Source organism: Hibiscus syriacus, unplaced genomic scaffold (genome assembly GCF_006381635.1).
Source record: "Hibiscus syriacus cultivar Baekdansim isolate YM2019G1 unplaced genomic scaffold, ASM638163v2 tig00110812_pilon, whole genome shotgun sequence".
Classification (NCBI taxonomy): domain Eukaryota; kingdom Viridiplantae; phylum Streptophyta; class Magnoliopsida; order Malvales; family Malvaceae; genus Hibiscus; species Hibiscus syriacus.
The window spans coordinates 284,006-298,752 of NW_024062870.1; positions in this window are offsets into that span (position 1 = coordinate 284,006).

A 14,747-nucleotide genomic window follows, 5' to 3' on the forward strand; every position below is an offset into this window, starting at 1 on the left:
ATGTCCAAAATAGCATGCAAAATGGGCATGCACCTTGTATGACACGGTTGTTTTCATACACCAACACAGTTTCCAGTTTGACGACCATGCTTGGTATGTATTTCTTCACCAGTTTCAGCCATGGATGCAATTCTTTGTATAATTCTTCCCATTGGCCATACACATTTTGTTGAGCATGATACCTAACATACCATGCTTTATGATAGTTAACAGTGTAGTCGTACTGAGATATGATTGCAATAATACAACTGGAAACTGTAATATGTGGATTTACTTTGACCAGTGGTATGAAGGCATCAGAAAGCACGTGAACATCTAAGTTTGGATAATTCTGAGTAAGCCTACTGGCGGTACATCTATGAGGTTGTTTGTACGGACTGAAAGACGATTCCAAGAGAATCATCGCGGATAATTCTACCATCATAATATACCAAAGTAGTAACAATTCCTCTCATCGACATGTTATGAAAATATATACAATCATGCAAAAAGAATATTAAAATATGCACGAAGTGACAATGCCTTCAAACTATGTATGTAACACCCCTAACTCATATTCGACCCGAATACAAGTCCGAGATGTCACATTGACTTTTCAAACTTTGATTCTTAAAGAAAAATTCCGGGAATTTAAAACTTTCATTAAAACAAAATACTTTAATTTACATAAAAGAGACCACTTAATACAAAATTGATCAGAGCATTCGTAATTAACTAATTATTACATACCAACACTTTATACACAACAAAATACATACTTTGTCAATTACTTTTGATCTGATTTCTTAATAATGTTGCTGTCCGTGCAACTGCTATTCTTAATCTTCTTATTTCCTGGTACCTACGTGTAAATCACCTACACGCTAAGTCATAGACTTAGTGAGGCAATAAATGAATATGCAACAATATCTTCATGAATATGCATTCTTACCATTTCCTTCATGAAATTTCAATATGCATGTATCTATTACACAATAACATATATAATCATATCATGCATGTACAAAACTTACCTTTTTGTACCACTTTTACTTTACTTTGTATTTCAATTGCCCATGTATATTATTGAGAATAGAGGTAAGTGAGTGCATTGAGGTTGTGCACTAATGTTGTCACCACAGCTTGTATCAATTCCCTCATGGGGCACCGAACCTTAGTTCCGCATTCGTCCCGAAGGACTGCCATATATATCCCGTAGGACCACTACATCCCGAAGGACTACGTCCCGAAGGGCCATTATACTCTCGACTCTTGGCATGCCAATTACACCTATAGCTCTCATATCGTATACTATGGGCATTATTCTTATATTTTATATGTTCATGTACTCATGTCATTTCTCTTGTGATCATGTAGTTCATGTCATTTCTCTTGTGATCATGTAGCTCATGTCATTTCTCTTGTGATCATGTAGCTCATGTCATTTCTCTTGTGATCATGTAGCTCATGTCATTTCTCTTGTGATCATGTAGCTCATGTCATGTTCTCATATCACATATCATATCACATGTGTATTTGAATCTATTCATATATATACATCATTTATCCAATCACATGAACATATATATACCTTATGCATGTATTACAATAATTATCATGTATGCATGTTCACAACTATTGTACTATGAAAATCAATATAGGAATTAGACTTATCACAAGTCTTATTCTATTATACTATACATATAGTATGCACTCACCTTAGCTTTGCTTTGATTCGATTCTAATCCTTTGATCGTTCCGGAATAAGCTTACTTTTAGTATCTATATAATCACACATGGATCCATATCAGCATTATAGCTAATATACTCTAATGGTTCGCTCTTTAGATTAAGATAAATGCCAATTTCCTCTTTTAATGAAGGTATGCATCGATGCACTACTTGTGCATCGGTGCATAAAATGCATTCGATGTTTTATTATTAATGGGATGTATCGATGCATGCCTTATGCACCGATGCACTAATTGCATTCGTCCTTTTTATTTTAAACACTTTCTGGGTTTAACCTTGATGCATCGATGCACTATGAATATGCATCGATGCACTCTGCTCAGAATCCTCTTTTTGAACCCGAAAATTCATTCATTTTGGATTAAATCCTTCATGTTTAATCCTCTTTTTCATTCTTAACTATATTACACATCCTTTAACCAATTTATACTCATTTATTTCATCTTAAACCTCCAAATTCTATCATTCATATACAATTTAAGAATTACATCAATAATTCAACATGTTTGAATTCCACTTTTAACACTTCGTATATCTTAACTAGATTGATGACAAGTCAAATTTAACTTTCAATTCTAGATATGAACTCTATTCCAAGATTTCAATTAAGAACTTGAAATCTTAAATCTCTCCTAACTCCATCATCCTTTGATGTTAAGATAACTTAAGCTTTCCTTAAGCTTAGTTATCATCTAATAATCAAAACCCAATATTAAATTTAACAAGAAATTCAATAATCAGAAATCTTACATTTGCTTTGGTTCACACGCACAAGGAAGAAAGAAGAAGAGAACTCTGGAAGTCTTGGGTGTTTTCTCCCCTTCCACCCACGTGTATCCTTATATATACATACTTATCCCTTCTTTAATTATTTTTCCTTACAATTACTCTATTATCCTTCCATTCATTATTCCTTTCAATTCCATCCTACATAATAATTTACATGTAAATCTTTATACTATTCATTCATTTTATTTTAACCACCAAATTCTGAGACTTTACAATTTAGTCACTAACCCGGTATTGAGGATGTTACAACTCTCCCCCTTAAGAAAATTCATCCTCAAATTTTCATTATGCAAAGAGGTTGGGGTACTTAATCCTCATGTCCTCTTCACGTTCCCATGTTGCTTCCTCTACTTTGTGATTCCTCCACAAGACTTTAACCAATGGAATAGTCTTGTTCCTTAGTTGTTTGACTTCGTGAGCTAATATTTGAACAGGTTCTTCCTCATAAGTTAAATCTGGTCGAACTTCAATTTCTTCAGTAGTCACAATGTGGGATGGATCAGATCGATATTTCCTAAGCATTGAGACATGAAAGACATTGTGTATCTTTTCTATTTCAGGTGGCAAAATTAGCTGATATGCTACTGGTCCTACTCTCTTAGTAATCTCGTAAGGTCTAATGAATCGAGGACTCAACTTTCCTTTCCGTCCAAACCTCAATACTCTCTTCCACGGAGACACTTTCAAGAACACTTTATCTCCGACTTGAAATTCAATCTCTTTTCTTTTTAAATCAGCATATGATTTCTGTCTATCAGCTGCAGCTTTCAGATTATTCTGAATTACTTGAACTTTTTCTTCCGTATTCTGAATCAACTCAGGACCAATAACTTCTTGATCCTTAAGTTCATACCAGTTCAAGGGCGTACGACATCTTCTTCCGTATAGAGCTTCATAGGGAGCCATTTTGATGCTTGACTGATAATTATTGTTGTACGCAAATTCAGCAAGTGGTAAATACTTTGCCCACGATCCTTTGAATTCAATGACACAAGCTCTTAGCATATCCTCCAGAATTTGAATAGTTCGCTCAGATTGACCATCGGTTTGAGGATGAAAAGTTATACTGAAGTTCAACCGAGTTCCCAGTGCTCCATGTAATGACTTCCAAAACCGTGTTGTGAATCTAGGATCCCGATCAGAAACTATAGAAATAGGTACACTATGCAAACGTATAATCTCTTTAATATACAGTCCCGCATACTTATCCATGGAGAAATCAGTTCGTACTGGAATAAAATGAGCTGACTTAGTCAATCTATCTACGATCACCCAGATTGAATCCTTTTTGTTCGGAGTTAAAGGCAACCTCGTGAAAAAATCCATCGTTATGTTTTCCCATTTCCATTGAGGAATTGAAATTGGTTGTAACAATCCTGACGGAACCTGATGCTCAGCTTTGACTTGTTAACAAGTCAAACACTTTGATACAAATTTTGTAATGTCTTTCTTCATTCCCGGCCACCAATATCGACTCTTGAGATCCATATACATTTTATTCCCTCCCGGATGCATTGTAAATAGACTAGAATGAGCTTCCGTTAACAAATCATTCTTTAATTCATCATCATCCGGAATTACCAATCTTTCTCGATAATACAAATTCTCATCAGACTTAATTTCATAATTCGTACCCTCTCCATTTCTTATCTGTTGTATCTTCTTTAAACACTTTCTATCTTTAGCTTGCAATTCTCTAATTCGATCTAGCCATGCTGGTTTGACAGTCAATTCTGCACAAATTGCACCATCTTCTCTTAACAATAATCTAGTATCAAGAGTTCGCAAAGCTGCAAACGTCTTTCTACTCAAGGCATCAGCTACCACATTCGACTTTCTGGGATGGAAATCAATAACAACATTATAATCCTTGAGAAATTCTACCCCTCTTCTTTGTCTTAAATTCAACTCTTTCTGAGTCATCAAGTATTTTAAGCTCTTGTGATCCGTATACAAGTAGCACTTTTCACCATACAAGTAGTGACGCCAGATCTTTAAAGCAAACACTACTGCCGCTATCTCTAGGTCGTGTGTTGGATAATTCTTCTTGTGCGGTTTTAGTTGTCTTGAAGCATAGGCCACTACCTTGCCTTCTTGCATTAATACGCATCCCAAACCACTATGAGACGCATCACTATACATTATAAAGTTCTTACCAGACTCAGGTTGAACTAACACTGAAGCTTCTGTAAGAATCTTCTTTAACTTTTCAAAACTCTCCTGACATTCTTGATTCCAAACAAATTTTACTTCCTTTTTCAATAGTTTAGTTAGGGTTAATGCTATGATCAAAAAAATTTAACAAACCTTCGATAATAACCAGCTAACCCCAGAAAACTTCTAACTTCTAATACATTCTTTGGAACTTCCCACTCTAGAATAGCTTTAATCTTTTGGGGATCCACTCGAAATCCTTCTGTAGAAATTACATGTCCAAGGAATGTCACTTCATTCAACCAAAATTCACACTTAGAAAATTTAGCATAAAGCTTCTTGTCTCGTAAAATCTGTAAAACAATCTGTAAGTGTGAACTATGTTCTTCTTTTGACTTTGAATATATTAAAATATCATCAATAAATACCACATCAAATTGATCCAAATAAGGTTAGAATATCATGTTCATTAGATCCATAAAAGCAGCTGGTGCATTCGTAACTCCAAACGGCATCACGATAAACTCATAGTGACCATATCTTGTTCTAAACGCCGTTTTTGAAATATCTTTCTCTTGAATCTTTAATTGATGATAACCCGAACGTAGATCAACTTTTGAGAACACTGAAGCTTCCTTTAATTGATCAAATAAATCGTCAACTCAGGGAAGTGGATACTTGTTCTTGATGGTCACTTTATTGAGCTGTCTATAATCAATACAAAGACTCATTGATCCATCTTTCTTTTTAACAAATAGAATAGGAGCTCCCCAAGGTGATACACTTGGTCTAATAAACCCTTTGTCTAGTAACTCCTGTAATTGAATCTTTAATTCTTGCAACTCTTTTGGAGCCATCCTGTATGGTGCCATTGTAATGGGCGTTGTTCCCGGTATTATATCAATCTGGAATTTTACCTCTCTGTTCAGAGGTAAACCTGACAACTCTGCAAGAAATACATCGGGAAATTCTCTGACTATAGGAATTCCTTCAATCCCTTTCTCCTTGGTTCTAACATCCAGCACATTAGCAATGAACCCTTGACATCCTTGTGGCAATAACTTTTTCGCCGATATTACTAAAATTACATTTGCCAATGGATTCCATCCTTCACTAAATACCACCACATCTACCCCTTCTGGACTTCTCAACGTTACTCTTTTCAATCTACAATCGACATTAGCGTAATAACGATATAACCAATCCATTCCAATATCACTTCAAATTCGTCGAAAGGTAATTTCATCAGATTAGCAGGAAATTCAATTCCCTGAATTTGTATGGGACAACCTCGGCTCACCAAAATTTATCCGGGCAATGTGCCCTAATGGGTTCGTCACTATTACCTCATTGCTAGTAGTTTCTAATGGAATGTTCAATTCTTTCACTAACTTACTAGTAATGTATGAATATGTAGACCCCGTATCAATCAATACAATTACACCTTTGTCAAACAATAGAAAGGTACCTGTTATAATATATGGGCCATCACAATCCTCATTGGTCTTGAGGTTGTACACTCGAGCAGTGGAGTGTATCTCCTGTTAAGCAGAGGATTCCGATTGGCTTCTTCCTCTACCTCTACCTCTTCCTCTCTGGCCTGCGGAAATAGATCTCTCTGGCTATGTAGATTCACTGGTTAACATTGGACAATCCAGAAAAAAATGCCCAGTGTCCCCACATCTAAAGCAGACTCCAAAAATCATCCGGCATATCCATGAATGATTCTTTCCACAATATGAGCATTGTCTGGCTTGACTCTGATTAGATCTCCCAGCTCCAGATACCACTGACTGATTTTGTCTACCTCTCATCTGATTTGATCCTCTAGCGGAGGATGCCACTGACTCTGATCTAACTTAGAGTCAAAAACCAGCATCTCTGCCCCTTTTTGATAGTGCGGAACTCGAAGAAGCACCCGTTCTTTTGATTGTCTGAGCTCTCAAATTTTCAAACCTCTCGTTCTGAGCTCTTTCCAGAGCCTTGGCACGGTTGACTACCTCTTGAAACAAGGATAAATTCAAGATAATTAGTATTTCCTTCAACCGAGGACGTAACCCCTCTACAAACCACTCACAAGTATCCTTCTCCGTAAGAACTAGCTCAGCAGCAAAGCGGCTCAACTTATTGAATTCACACTCGTACTCATATACAATGTGATTCCATTGTTTCAAATTCATGAACTCTTGCTTCATTTGATGAACAAATTGATCTCCGATGTACTTATGCTTGAATTCTTCTAAAAATAATGACCAAGTTACTTGGGCATTAGACATCCTCAATGTAACATTGGTCCACCAGATCCTTGTTTGTCCTCTCAATAAGGAAATTACTCCATCTAGCTTCTCAGCATAGGAACAATGAAGTCCCGTAAGCATGACCTTCACGTCATTAAGCCAATGGTCCGCAGTAACAGGACCTTCATCGGCTTCCCCTCTAAACTCTAGAGCTCCTAATCCCTTCAACTCTTTCGCAACATTCATTTTTGGAGTTGAAGTAACAGGAGGTTGGAAATGCGTCAATACCGCGTCTAACGTTCTAAAGAATACATCTTGATCATTTACAGGCATTCTAGAGGATGTCTGTTCTTCACTTTGCCTGGCCAGAGCAGGTGAATTACTACTTTCAGCAGGTCTATCATCTCCCACTTCATTTCTAGAACTAGCTCGTCCGGACATCTATAAAAATACAACCATATAGTTCTATTAGCAAATCAACATACTTACTATTCCATCAGATCAGAAGTTTCCACTATTTTGTTGGTATGTATACATTATCAGACACTCTAGACTCCGGTTTATGCCGAGAATCGACTAAACTGTAGCTCTGATACCATTAAATGTAACACCCCTAACTCATATTCAACCCGAATACAAGTCCGAGATGTCACATTGACTTTTCAAACTTTGATTCTTAAAGAAAAATCCCGGGAATTTAAAACTTTCATTAAAACAAAATACTTTAATTTACATAAAAGAGACCACTTAATACAAAATCGATCAGAGCATTCGTAATTTACCAATTATTACATACCAACACTTTATATACAACATAATACCTACTTTGTCAATTACTTCTGATCTGATTTCTTAGTAATGTTGTTATCCGTGCCGCTGCTATTCTGAATCTTCTTATTTCTTGGTACCTACGTGTAAATCACTTACACGCTAAGTCATAGACTTAGTGAGGCAATAAATGAATATGCAACAATATCTTTATGAATATGCATTCTTACCATTTCCTTCATGACATTTCAATATGCATGTATCTATTACACAATAACATATATAATCATATCATGCATGTACAAAACTTACCTTTTTGTACTACTTTCACTTTACTTTGTATTCCAATTGCCCATGTATATTATTGAAAATAGAGGTATGTGAGTGCATTGAGGTTGTGCACTAATGTTGTCACCACAGCTCGTATCAATTCCCTCATGGGGCACCGAACCTTAGTTCAGTATTCGTCCCGAATGACTGTCATATATGTCCCGTAGGACCACTACATCCCGAAGGACCATTATACCCTCGACTCTTGGCATGTCAATTACACCTATAGCTCTCATATCGTATACTATGGGCATTATTCTTATATTTTATATGTTCACGTACTCATGTCATTTCTCTTGTGATCATGTAGTTTATGTCATTTCTCTTGTGATCATGTAGCTCATGTCATTTCTCTTGTGATCATGTAGCTCATGTCATTTCTCTTGTGATCATGTAGCTCATGTCATGTTCTCATATCACATATCATATCACATGTTCTCATATCACTTGTGCATCGGTGCATAAAATGCATTCGATGTTTTATTATTAATGGGATGCATCGATGCATGCCTTATGCATCGATGCACTAATTGCATTCGACCTTTTTATTTTAATTCGACCTTTTTATGAGTGCATCGATACCCTGTGCATCGATACACCTTCAAACACTTTTTGGGTTTTAACCTTGATGTATCGATGCACTATGAATATGCATCGATGCACTCTGCCCAGAATCCTCTTTTTGAACCCGAAAATTCATTCATTTTGGATTAAATCCTTCATGTTTAATCCTCTTTTTCATTCTTTACTATAGTAAACATCCTTAAACCAATTTGTACTCATTTATTTCATCTTAAACCTCCAAATTCTATCCTTCATATGTAATTTAAGAATTACATCAATAATTCAACATGTTTGAATTCCACTTTTAACACTTCGTGTATCTTAACTAGATTGATGACAAGTCAAATTTAACTTTCAATTCTAGTTATGAACTCTATTCCAGGATTTCATTTAAGAACTTCAAATCTTAAATCTCTCCTAACTCCATCATCATTTGATGTTAAGATAACTTAAGCTTTCCTTAAGCTTAGTTATCATCTAATAATCAAAACCCAATATTAAATTTAACAAAAAAATCAATAATCAGAAATCTCACCTTTGCTTTGGTTCACACGCACAAGTAAGAAAGAAGAAGAGAACTCTGGAAGTCTTGGGTGTTTTCTCCCCTTCCACCCACGTGTATCCTTATATATACATACTTATCCCTTCTTTAATTATTTTTCCTTGCAATTACTCTATTGTCCTTCCATTCCTTATTCCTTTCAATTACATCTTACACAATAATTTACATGTAAATCTTTATACTATTCATTCATTTTATTTTAACCACCAAATTCTAAGACTTTACAATTTAGTCACTAACCCGGTATTGAGGATGTTACAATGTAATAATCAAGAAGCGTCAAATGAACTTATGAGTGAGACTGAGCTTACTGGTCAATTTTGTAACACCCCAACCCGTACCTGACCCGGATACGAGTCCGACGTGTCACATTGACTTTTCAAACCTTGACTCTTAAGAAAAATCCCGGGAAATTTAAAACAAAATACAGACTTTATCAGAGTGCTCGTACTTAATGACTTATTACATGCCAACACTTTATACATAACCAAATACATACTTTGTCAAATACTTCTGATCTGATCTTTTAGTAGTGATACTGTCTTTGCCACTTCTATTCTTTCACTTCTCGTTTCTTGGTACCTATGTGTAAATCACTTACACGCTAAGTCATAGACTTAGTGAGGCATATAAAACATATAATATAACCATATATCATTTCATATAAATAAAAGACATACATATGCAAACACTATCAATAATCATTTCCACTTACCATATACTCATCATATAACACATATATCACTATACACAGAAACACACATAACATCATATAATTCATGTATGTGCATTCATATCATTGAATCATGACATATCAATATGCATGAATCTATTGTATGATAACAATATACAATCAGGTCATGCACACATGCAACTTACCTTCTTGTATCACTTTCACTTTCATTTGTCTTTCAATTTCATTGCCCATGTATATTATTGAGAATAGAGGTATGTGAGTACATTGAGGTTGTGCACTAATGCTGTCACCACAGCTCGTATAAATTCCCTCATGGGGCACCGAACATTCGTTCAGTATTCGTCCCGAAGAACCTGTCCAGAGGTTACAAAGAACCCCGGTAACTATCCAGAGGTCATAAAGATCCTCGGCAACTATCCATATGTTCCTTTCAACATAGGTAAACCCTCGACTCTTAGCATGCCAACTATACCTATAGCTCTCATATCATATACTATGGGCATTTATTTATATATTTCGTATCACTTGTTCTTTCTCTTCTGTCACATACCACATGTATGTGTAACCATATATCTCATACCATATCACATGTATTATATATACATGTATTCACGTAAATCATTTCATGTAATTCATATCACATATATCACATGTGCATATAAGCTTATAGCTTCTTTCACATATACATGTAGTCACATAGCTTTCTTTCATGTAACCATGCATGTCATGTCAAATAACATATATCATATGTTGCATTTTCACTTAAGCATATAAATCATATAACATAGCATCCATCTATTTCTATGTATTAATGCATACATGGTAATCACATAACAATTTAGAAGTTACTTCTTACCATAGTAACTCCATCACTGGCTCATCGCAAGCCAATGTTAATTCAATAAAATAAGTACAAAATAAATTGCACTCACATTAGCTTTGCTTTGATTCGATTCTAATTCCTCAATTGTCCCGAAACGGATCACGTTCTATCTCTACATAACAATACACAGATTCATATCAATATTCCAATTGATATATTCTAAACTGTCACTTCTTAGGCAAAGAGAAAAGCCAATTTCCTCTTTCAATGAAGGTATGCATCGATGCACTACTTGTGCATCGGTGCATAAAATGCATTCGATGTTTCCTTATTAATGAGATGCATCGATGCATACCTTATGCATCGATGCACTAATTGCATTTGATGTTCTATTATTAAAAGGATGCATCGATGCATTATCTATGCATCGATGCATCAAAGGCATTCGATGTTCTTCTTTTAAAGGAATGCATCGATGCACTTATGAATGTGCATCGATGCACCTTGTCCAGAAATTGTATTTCAAGCCCGAAATTCATCAATTCTTCATTCAATTCTTCTATTTTAATCCCCTATCATGTCTTTAAACTCAATTATCATTATTGAAACCAACTTATGTCCATATAAATCATATTTATCTTCCATATTTCATCAAGATTCTTAAAATTAAGAATCTTACTAAACTTTCAATTTTGTTATAAATCTTTTCTAACTTCATAAATCTCTTATTCTTATTGATGACAAGTCAAATTCCATCTTAAAAATCTCTTATTAACTCTTTTCCAGAATTTCCTTTAAAAACTCATTTTTCTTTAATCTTTCATAACTTCTTTATCTTTCAATCTTAAGATAACTTAAGCTTTCCTTAAGCTTAGTTATTATCTAATGATCAAAACCCAACCATAAATTTAGCAAATAACCAACTAACAAAGAAACTCACCTTTGCAAGCTTGGCTCTTCACGTTTGAGAGAAGATGAAGATGAAGAAGATAAGTCTAAAACTTATCTCTTCAATCATACATCTCATGTATTATAATACCCATTTATTAATATTTAATATTATCTTTGTTCAATGACCATTTTGCCCTTCATCTACTTTAATAATTACTAACAACTTTTAGGAATTATTTCCAAATAAATCATTGAATTATTCCATTCTTCTACTTAATTCATCAAATTCTTAAACTTTACAATTTAGTCACTAACCCCTAGTTTGGGATGTTACAAATTTACTTCTTTGCTTTAATTTTTGTATGTGCAGCTTGCTTCTTCACTAATATTTTCCTGAAATACGGATTAGAATGGAAGTCTCATTTTTAATATAATAGTTACTTTACGAGATGTGGAAGGGACTTGGGCGGTATAGAATATTCCTTACTTGACTTAACGTGGCAAGAACCTTGCGTTTTGCAAAGCTCAATTTTCTAATATTCCTGATGTGGCAGCATTCGATTTGATATGATGGTTTACTTGTACGTCACGTCTTGCACAACGCGAGTTGTTGATTATATTCTTGAATCCCAACAACAAATATTCCCCACTATTGCCTTCTTAAATTCCTTTTATTCCACCAAACCAAATCATCTCCGCAAAACCTGCTAAAAAACTTCTAATTTGAAAAATGCATCATCTTTTGGTGGGATCTGGATTTCCTTTGGATACTTCTTGAAATTGTGTTACATTTTTTCCTTTACATTTGGTATCAAAGGTACCAAGAATAATGTTAAGGCATCCTTTTCTGATGGCATCTAGATTTCCGTTTAGGCCTTCCGAACTCTTCCTCCAAGAATTAGCTCCAGGTGAACACCTTTTGAGAAACCTTTTTGAGCTTTTTCCTTTATGCTCAATATCGACTACACGAAGAAAGAAGACGAAGTTTTCCTCTGCGTTTCTTTGGCGCGGTGGTATCCTTTTATTATGGAAGGAAACATCTATTTCTAATTTCCCCTATTGTGCGCTAAAATTAAAATGTAAAAATCGCTCAAGTTATTTACATAAATCGTTCTATGTTTACAATTTCTCATATGTGTTCACACCAGTTTCAATTGAAATATAAGTTACAAAACTACGCTTGTAGCCTCAAACATTTTCATAGATGTTTCGTTTAACATCCCATATTACTCAACAAAATTTTTTATCAATCCATTTTTTAACTTCGGTATTTTTAAAAATAATAACTCTATATATGGTATAAATTTATTGATTTTAAGGTTTTTTGCATTAATTAATACCTCACGTCTTGTGGAACGCGAGTTACGTCTAAATCGCTGGATTTTATTCGATTTAAAATGTTGCGCTTTTCCAATGTGTACCTCGTATCTTGGGAAAACGAGGTCCATCGAATCCTCGCTTCTGGATGAGTGTGAGTCTTGTTATAAATATGGGCCCATTTTGGAAGGATTTCTAACCCTGATTCAAAGCAAAATGACAAAAATGTTTTTTTTAATATTATCGAATTTTTTAGAGAAGTCTTAACAAAATTTTACTTCATGTTGCTTCTAACTCCGTCCTCGATTTCGTAAACTCACAGTTGAGTTGCAAGAGTTTTCATAAAGCTGCCGATCAAGATTATATTTTCAAGAATGTTTCCATGAAAAATATTAGCATCATGCCGTGGTTTTAACCCGAGAAGATGATTCACCAAATATGCCTTCATGCTAACAATCCTGAAGCTTTATATAGAGAATACATGTTTAAATTTTAGTGGAAAAATCCGTTCTTCAGTCTATATTTATTGAAGCAAGCGGTCGATAGAGGTAACATCAATCCCATATATGTATATGGCCTTATTCTAGTTTGTTATGGGTGCAAATCGAGGGATGAAGGACTTCGAATCGTGAGCGCTTTTGATCTCTCGAAAATAAATTTACTTGTTCTTCGTCTGGAGATGAATCATTTTCTACATTTACAGTCGTGGCATCGTCACCACATTGCCTTCCCATAACAAATTAAAGACTGCAATTCTCCTACCAACTGTGCGCGTAATTCAGACCTCCAATATTGGCACCGACATTATGACAATCTATATACTTATTATGCTTCTTATTGTTGGAACCATAAAGCAAGTTTGATTTGTCAAGTTGTACTTGACTATTATGTTCAATATTATTAGTGTCTATTTATATAACAATCTACATGTTTAATATTATTGGCGTTATTAGTGTCTATTTGCAATAAAATCTATTTTTTTAAAATGTTATTACACCAAATATTATGTAATCAAAATAAAATATAGGTGTTATGTAATTTTATTAAATACGATGTAATAAAAATAAAATGATTAAGTTAATTTTAAAAGACATCGCGTTTTGAAAAACGCGAGGTACCTTGAATATCACTCGTGATAAATTTCTCAGGACAGTTCATTTTCTCAAAAATCTTGCTTTACGTAAAACGTGACGTATTAAATGCCAATATTAAATTACGTCATCTGAAAAGATCATCCACGTCGAACGTTCCTCAAGTCTTGTGGATACCGAGACATATTTTCACGTTGAATAAGATACAATATGATTATATGTGTGTAATTTTAGGGTATTTTTTTAATAAATTTGCTAAATAAATTACTGTTAAAAAATAATTAATGGAGTTTTTAATATAATATTCCCACGCAACTTAGGGTGTGAGAATTTGTACTTGCGAGATTTTTTTATGAAGAATTTGTTCTCGCATGATAACCTTTCATGATTAAAGTTCGGAACGTTGCTTGTCATGGAATAAAGCGTGAGTTACACTGTCGGTGGGGGAAAGGGGGAATTTATTGAAGTTGAGGGGCAAGATTGTCTAACGGATGTGGAATTTTCTTTTTTCTTTTGGTTCGAGGTCTTGGTTTAGACGATGTCATTTTTACGCATGGGACAAATCTTAAAGTCGACACTTGGCGGCTGTTGTGTTAATGGACTACATAGGTTAGGACATGAATGGATTCAGATTGGGATGAGATTGGAAGATGGGCCCATAATTCATATGGATTAGGAAAAAAATCCCAATCTAATTAAGAGAAAAACATTATAATTAAGAGAATAAAATTCAGTGAGTAATCGTTTAATTTAACTTTTAAAAAGTTAAATGTTTAAAGTTTTAAATTATTAA